At 49.8% G+C, this 7,222-nt stretch overlaps 1 pseudogene; it reads left to right on the top strand.

Annotated features, from left to right (window-relative positions):
* Positions 1 to 2,385: 2,385 nt before the first annotated feature.
* Positions 2,386 to 6,111, top strand: LOC137613882 (uncharacterized; annotated as a pseudogene).
* The last annotated feature ends 1,111 nt before the right edge of the window (positions 6,112 to 7,222 follow it).

The raw sequence follows: 7,222 nt of genomic DNA, 5'->3' as shown, positions 1-7,222 counted from the left end.
CGAATATATTGAATATGTTGTTATAATCATTTGTTTCAGATGTACTGTAATTATTTTCTGTATAAAAATTAAATTTTGTGTTCAAAAAGTCTTTTTTCAAACTTGAGTCTTGAAAAAGAGGGGGTCGTATTACAATCAGGGTCGTCTTATATTCTGGCCAATACGGTAATACCATTACTATTACAGTGCGCCCTCACAGTTTAGCGCATCAACACTCGAGAATTGACCTCATCATGGATTTTTGGTAGGTAGTCACGTGATATCACATGATATACAGTATATCACGTGAGGCAGAAGCTTCAGCTATTTGGCCCCTTTACTCTGGAACGATCTCCCAGCCTCGGTCCGGGGGGCAGACACCATCCATCCTTCCATTTTCTTCTGCTTATCTGGGGTCGGGTTGCGGGGGCAGCAGCTTAAGCAAGGAAGCCCAGACTTCCCTCTCCCTAGCCACTTCGTCCAGCTCCTCCAGGAGAATCCCAAGGCATTCCCAGGCCAGCCGGGAGAAATAGTCTCTCCAGCGTGTCCTGGGTCATCCCTGGGGCCTCCTAACGGTATGATGTGCCTGGAACACCTCACCAGGGAGGCGTCCAGGAGGCATCCTAACCAAATGCCTGAGCCACCTCATCTGACTCCTCTCGATGCGGAGGAGCAGGGGCTCGACTCTGAGTCCCTCCCGGATGACCGAACTTCTCACCCTATCCCTAAGGGAGAGCCCGGACACCCTGCGGAGCAAACTAATTTTGGCTGCTTGTATCCGGGATCTCGTTCTTTCGGTCACGACCCACAGCTCGTGACCATAGGTGTGGGCAGGAATGTAGATCGACCGGTAAATCGAGAGCTTTGCCTTTTGGCTCAGCTCCTTCTTCACCACGACGGACCGATACAGAGTCCGCATCACTGCAGACGCTGCACCGATCCGCCTGTCGATCTCCCGCGCCATCGTACCCTCACTCGTGAACAAGACCCCAAGATACTTGAACTCCTCCACTTGGGGCAGGATCTCACCCCCAACCCAGAGAGGGCACTCCAACTTTTTCCGACTGAGGACCATGGTCTCAGATTTGGAGGTACTGATTCTCATCCCAACCGCTTCACACTCGGCTGCAAACCGCTCCAGTGAGAGTTGGAGATCACGGCTTGATAAAGCCAACAGTACCATGTCATCTGCAAAAAGCAGAGACGCAATACTGAGGCCACCAAACTGGACACCCTCAACGCCTTGGCTGCGCCTTGAAATTCTGTTCATAAAAGATATGAACAGAATCGGTGACAAAGGGCAGCCTTGGCGGAGTCCAACCCTCACTGGAAATTAATCCGATTTACTGCCGTCAATGCAGACCAAACTCTGACATCGGTCGTACAGGGACCGAACAGCCCTTATCAAGGGGTTCGGTACCCCATACTCCCGAAGCACTCCCCACAGAACCCCCTGAGGAACACGGTTGAACAGCTTTTCTAAGTTCACAAAACACATTTAGACTGGTTGGGCGAACTTCCATGCCCCCTCAAGGACTCTGCGGAGGGTGTAGAGCTGTTCCACTGTTCCACGGCCTGGACGAAAACCACACTGCTCCTTCTGAATCCGAGATTCGACTTCCCAACAGACCCTCCTCTCCAGAACCCCTGAATAGACGTTGCCAGGGAGGCTGAGGAGTGTGATCCCCCTGAAGTTGGAACACACTCTCCGATCCCCCTTCTTAAAAAGGGGGACCACCACCCCAGTCTGCCAATCCAGAGGCACTGTCTCCGATGTCCACGCGATGTTGCAGAGGCATGTCAACCAGGACAGCCCCACAACATCCAGAGCCTTTGGGAACTCCAGGCGGATCTCATCCACCCCCGGGACCCTGCCACCGAGGATCTTTTTAACTACCTCGGTGACCTCAACCACAGAGATAGGAGAGCCCGTCTCAGAGAACCCAGACTCTGCTTCCTCGTGGAAGGTGTGTCGGTGGAATTGAGGAGGTCTTCGAAGTATTCTCCCCACCGAGTCACAACGTCCCGAGTTGAGGTCAGCAGTGCCCCATCCCCACTATACACAGTGTTGATGCTGCACGTCTTCCCCCTCCTGAGACGTCTGATGGTGGACCAGAATTTCCTCGAAACCGTCTGGAAGTCGTCCTCCAAGGCCTCACTGAACTCCTCCCCCGAGTTTTTGCCTCAGCAACCACCAAAGCTGCATTCCGCTTGGCCAGCCGGTACCCATCAGCTGCCTCAGGAGTCCCACAGGCCAAAAAGGCCCGATAGAACTCCTTCTTCAGCTTGATGGCATCCCTTACCGCCGATGTCCACCAACGGGTTCTGGGGTTGCCACCACACCAGGCACCAACCACCTTATGGCCACAGCTGTGGTCGGCCGCCTCGACAATGGAGGCGCGGAACATGGTCCACCCAGACTCAATGTCCCCCACCTCCCCCGGGACGTGGGTGAAGTTCTGCCGGAGGTGGGAGTTGAAACTCCTTCTGACAGGGGATTCCGCCAGGCATTCCCAGCAGACCCTCACAATATGTTTGGGTCTGCCAGGTTGGACCAGCATCTTCCCCCACCATCGGAGCCAACACACCACCAGGTAGTGAATGGTTGACAGCTCCGCAACTCTCTTCACCCGAGTGTCCAAGACATGCGGCCGCAAGTCTGATGACACGACCACAAAGTCGATCATCGAACTGTGGCCTAGGGTGTCCTGGTGCCAAGTGTACGTATGGACACCCTTATGTCTGAACATGGTGTTTCTTACGGACAGTCAGTGACAAGCACAGAAGTCCAATAACAGAACACCACTCAGGTTCTGATCGGAGGGGCCGTTCCTCCCAATCACGCCATTCCAGGTCTCACTGTCATTGCCCATGTGAGCATTGAAGTCCCCCAGCAGAACAATTGAGTCCCCAGTGGGAGCGCTCTCCAGCACCCCCTCCAGGGACTCCAAAAAGGGTGGGTACTCTGAACTGCTGTTTGGTGCATAAGCACAAACAACAGTCAGGACTCGTCCCCCCACCCGAAGTCGGAGGGAGGCTACCCTCTCGTCCACCGGGGTGAACCCCAATGTACAGTCGCCAAGCCGGGGGGCCATAAGCATACCCACACCTGCTCGGCGTCTCTCACCATGGGCAACTCCAGAGTGGAAGAGAGTCCAACACCTCTCGAGAGGACTGGTACCAGAGCCCAAACTGTGTGTGGAGGTGAGCCCGACTGTATCTAGTCGGAACTTCTCCACCTCACACACCAGCTTGTGCTCCTTCCCTGCCAGAGAGGTGACATTCCACGTCCCAAGAGTCAGCTTCTGTAGCCGGGAATCGGATCGCCAAGGTCCCTGCCTTCGGCCACCGCCCAGCTCACAATGCACCCGACCCCCATGGCCCCTCCCACAGGTGGTGAGCCCATGGGAAGAGGGACCCATGTTGTCCTTTCGGGTTGCGCCCGACCGGGCCCCATGGGTGCAGACCCGGCCACCAGGCGCTCGCCTTCGAGCCCCACCTCCAGGCCCAGCTCCAGAGGGGGGCCCCGGTGACCCGCGTCCGGGGAAGGGAAAATGTCGTCCATTGTTTTTTTTCATCAGTAAGGGGTCTATGAGCCGTCCTTTGTCTGGTCCCTCACCTAGGGCCTGTTTGCCATGGGTGACCCTACCAGGGGCAAAAAGCCCAGACAACTTAGCTCCTAGGATCATTGGAACACACAAACCCCTCCACCACGATAAGGTGACGACTCAAGGAGGGGGGGGGCAGACACCCTTAGCTTATTTAAGGGTAGACTAAAAACCCTTCTCTTTGATAGAGCTTACAATTAGAAATAACACACACCCCACTAGATATGATGCTATTGGCTTAGGCTACTGAGGGTATTTTTCTCTGTCTCTCCCGTTAAAGGGAGATACTCTGGAGCACCTGTCACTTTTCCTTCTTTATCTTTCTATGCTCCTAGAAGTTATTACTACTGTCAAATCACACTCTTTGTCTGCACGATACTGCCCCTGTCTTTGTGCCTCTGTTCCACAGGTGGAGAACGCGGATGGAACACAAGATATCCAAAGGCCTGGAAATCCCGCCCCCAATCCAGCGAAAACGCACTATAGACGTTAAACTCAAACTGGCCTATCTGCCACTCTCTCTCTCTCTCTCTCTCTCTCTCTCTCTCTCTCTCTCTCTCTCTCCCTCTCTCCCTCTCTCCCTCTGTCTCTTTTACTTGACCTATCTCTGTCCCCAGTGTATTTCTCTTTCCCAACCAACAGGTCAAGGCGGATGACCGCCCTCTAGAGCCTGGGTCCTGCCCGGAGTTTCTTCCTCAATGAGGGAGTTTTTCCCCACCACCATCGCTTATGCTTGCTCTGGAGAGCATTGTTGGCTTTCTATCTGTAAAGCGCTTTGAAATGTCTTCAGATGTGATTAAGCGCTACATAAATAAAAGTTGATTGATTGATTGATATTGTACGCTTATTCTATTCGCTTACATTATCCGGAAGTGCGCTTCTTTCCGTGAGTCTCGGAATGCAACACGCTTCCATGAGACACAAAAGTGCTTTAAACAGTTGATAAGAGTGTGGGAAAAGGTAACACAGAAGGTGGTTTAATATTAGTATGGAGAGGGTTCATAAATGTTTAAATTACTGTAAATAATAAGAAAAATAGTTTGTTGCTATATTTCAGAATTCATTATTTGAGTGTGGTTCCTGGATCACATTAACTGCGAGTAACGAGGGTTATAAATTGGTTATAAATGGTTATAATTTCCCTCTTAATTTCCCTTCGGAGATTGCTAAAGTGATGTGTATTATAAAGTTATTTTACATTTAACGTCAACAATTTTAGATTAATTTTAGCCAGCCAGCTGTGCCTCACCATGGATTTTTGAACATGCTGATTGTGCTTTTTGCAATACTACAGCCAAAAATGTTGGATTTTCAATTCTGCTTGACAAGGGTGAACGAGTTTTGTCACTCAGTTGAGCAAGCAAAGAGAAAATTCAATGACATATATGAAGAACTGGTGTGCGTCTCAGGTGTTCCAGCTGTGCCCAGAGGCTTTCACAGGACACCACCCTCAGTGACTGGACAAACCTCATCCCCGACCAGATCTGCAAACTTTTGGACCTCTGCCTCAACCCAACCTACTTCCAGTACAGAGCGAACTTCTATAGGCAGAAACACGGATGTGCCATGGGCTCGCCGGTATCTCCTATCGTGGCCAATTTGTACATGGAAGAGGTGGAACACAAGGCCCTTACCTCGTTCGACGGAACACCACCAAGCCACTGGTTCCGGTATGTGGACGACACATGGGTTAAGGTAAAAATCCACGAGGTGCAACCTTTCACCGAACACATCAACTCGGTGGACAGCAACATCAAGTTCACCAGAGAGGATGTAAAGGACAACAGTTTGCCCTTTTTGGATTGCGAGGTCGGCATAAAAGATGACAGAAGTCTGTATGTTGGGGTATATAGGAAACCAACACACACGGACCAATACACTGCTTTTTGACTCTCACCACCCACTGGAGCACAAGCTGGGTGTCATCAGGACCCTTCAAGACAGGGCTGATAAGCTACCAACCAGTGCCCAAGACCAGGTGAAAGAACACCAACACCTGAAAGGGGCACTAAAAACGTGTGGATATCCTGACTGGACCTTCGTGAAAGCTCACACAAGATCCAGAAAGGAGAACAACCCAGTGAGGACGGAAGAGAGCAAGCGCAATGGTATAGTGATCCCATATGTGTCTGGAGTGTCTGAAAAGCTGAGGAGGATCTTTATCAAACACAAGGTCCCTGTGTATTTTAAGCCGGGAAAGACCCTCCGACAAAGACTGGTCCACCCAAAAGAACCCACACCACACAGTCAGAAGAGCAATCTGGTGTATGCAGTTAAATGCAGCGAGGAATGCTCAGATGTCTACATAGGGGAAACCAAACAACCACTACACAGACGCATGGCTCAACACAGAAGAGCCAACACATCAGGACAGGACTCGGCAGTCTTCCTTCACCTCAAGGAAGAGGGACACTCATTTCAGGACACAGATGTTCAGATCTTGGACAGGAAAGATAAATGGTTTGAGAGAGGAGTGAAAGAGGCCATCCACGTCAAAGTGGAGAAGCCCTCTCTGAATATTTGATTTAACAACATCAAAATGAATTAGCACAACTCCAACAGGAATATTTGTGTGAAATAGACACATGTAACTTAAGTTTACTTACTTAGAATTTGACTTGCAGATTACATGGTTCAAATATTTGTACTAACAAGTATGTCATTTACCATCATTTTTGAGAATAGTGTGCCCTCGTTACTCACGGTTAATGTGTTCCAGGAACTCCTCGCGTATAACAAATACCACAATACAGCGACAAACTATCTTATTATTAATGGTAATTTAAACGTCTTTGAACCCTCCCCATGCTGAAATGAAACCACTTTCTATCTGTATTACCTCATCCCACACTTATTGACCATTTAAAGCACTTCTGTGTCTCACGGAAGTGCGTTGCGTTCAAATACTCACGAAGCATAGCGAACTTCCGGATGCCGTCAGCCAATAGAATGCGCGTACGGTATCATGTGACTACCTACTAAAAATCTGCGATGAGGTGATGTCCCGAGTGTTGATGCGAGACTGCGTGAGGGTTTACTGTATGCTACAAATATCAGTTTTAATAAGTGCAATTAAACAAGCCAAATCAAACATGCGAATCAAACCTATGACTTCCATACCGTCGGTGCTGTTGACCTACAGTGTACTGGTGGAAATTGGACTACTGTTGGTCGAAGAAAGAGAGGACAAAAGTGTGTTCGTAGGAAGAGAGAGAAGAGGAACGCCAAGAGTATAGGACTGAGAGTAGGGACGTTGAATGTTGGAACTATGACAGGGAAAGGTAGGGAGTTGGTTGACATGATGCAGAGGAGGAAGATAGACAATACTGTGTGTCCAGGAGACCAGGTGGAAAGGTAGTAAGGCTAGAAGTTTAGGAGCTGGGTTCAAGTTGTTCTATCATGGTGTAGATAGGAAGAGAAATGGAGTAGGAGTTATCTTGAAGGTGGAGTTTGTTAGGAATGTCCTGGAGGTAAAAAGAGTGTCGGATAGAGTGATGAGTCTGAAGCTAGAAATCAAAGGTCTGATGTTCAATGTTGTTAGTGGGTATATTCCACAGGTAGGATGTGAGCTGGAGGAGGAGACATTCTGGTTGGATTTTGATGAAGTGATGCAGAGCATACCTAGAAGTGAAAGA

The sequence above is a fragment of the Antennarius striatus genome, chromosome 19 (assembly GCF_040054535.1).
Source record: "Antennarius striatus isolate MH-2024 chromosome 19, ASM4005453v1, whole genome shotgun sequence".
NCBI classification, from domain to species: Eukaryota; Metazoa; Chordata; class Actinopteri; order Lophiiformes; family Antennariidae; genus Antennarius; species Antennarius striatus.
The sequence above is the reverse complement of the archived record's forward strand: the minus strand, read 5'-3'. Positions and strand labels throughout refer to the sequence as shown.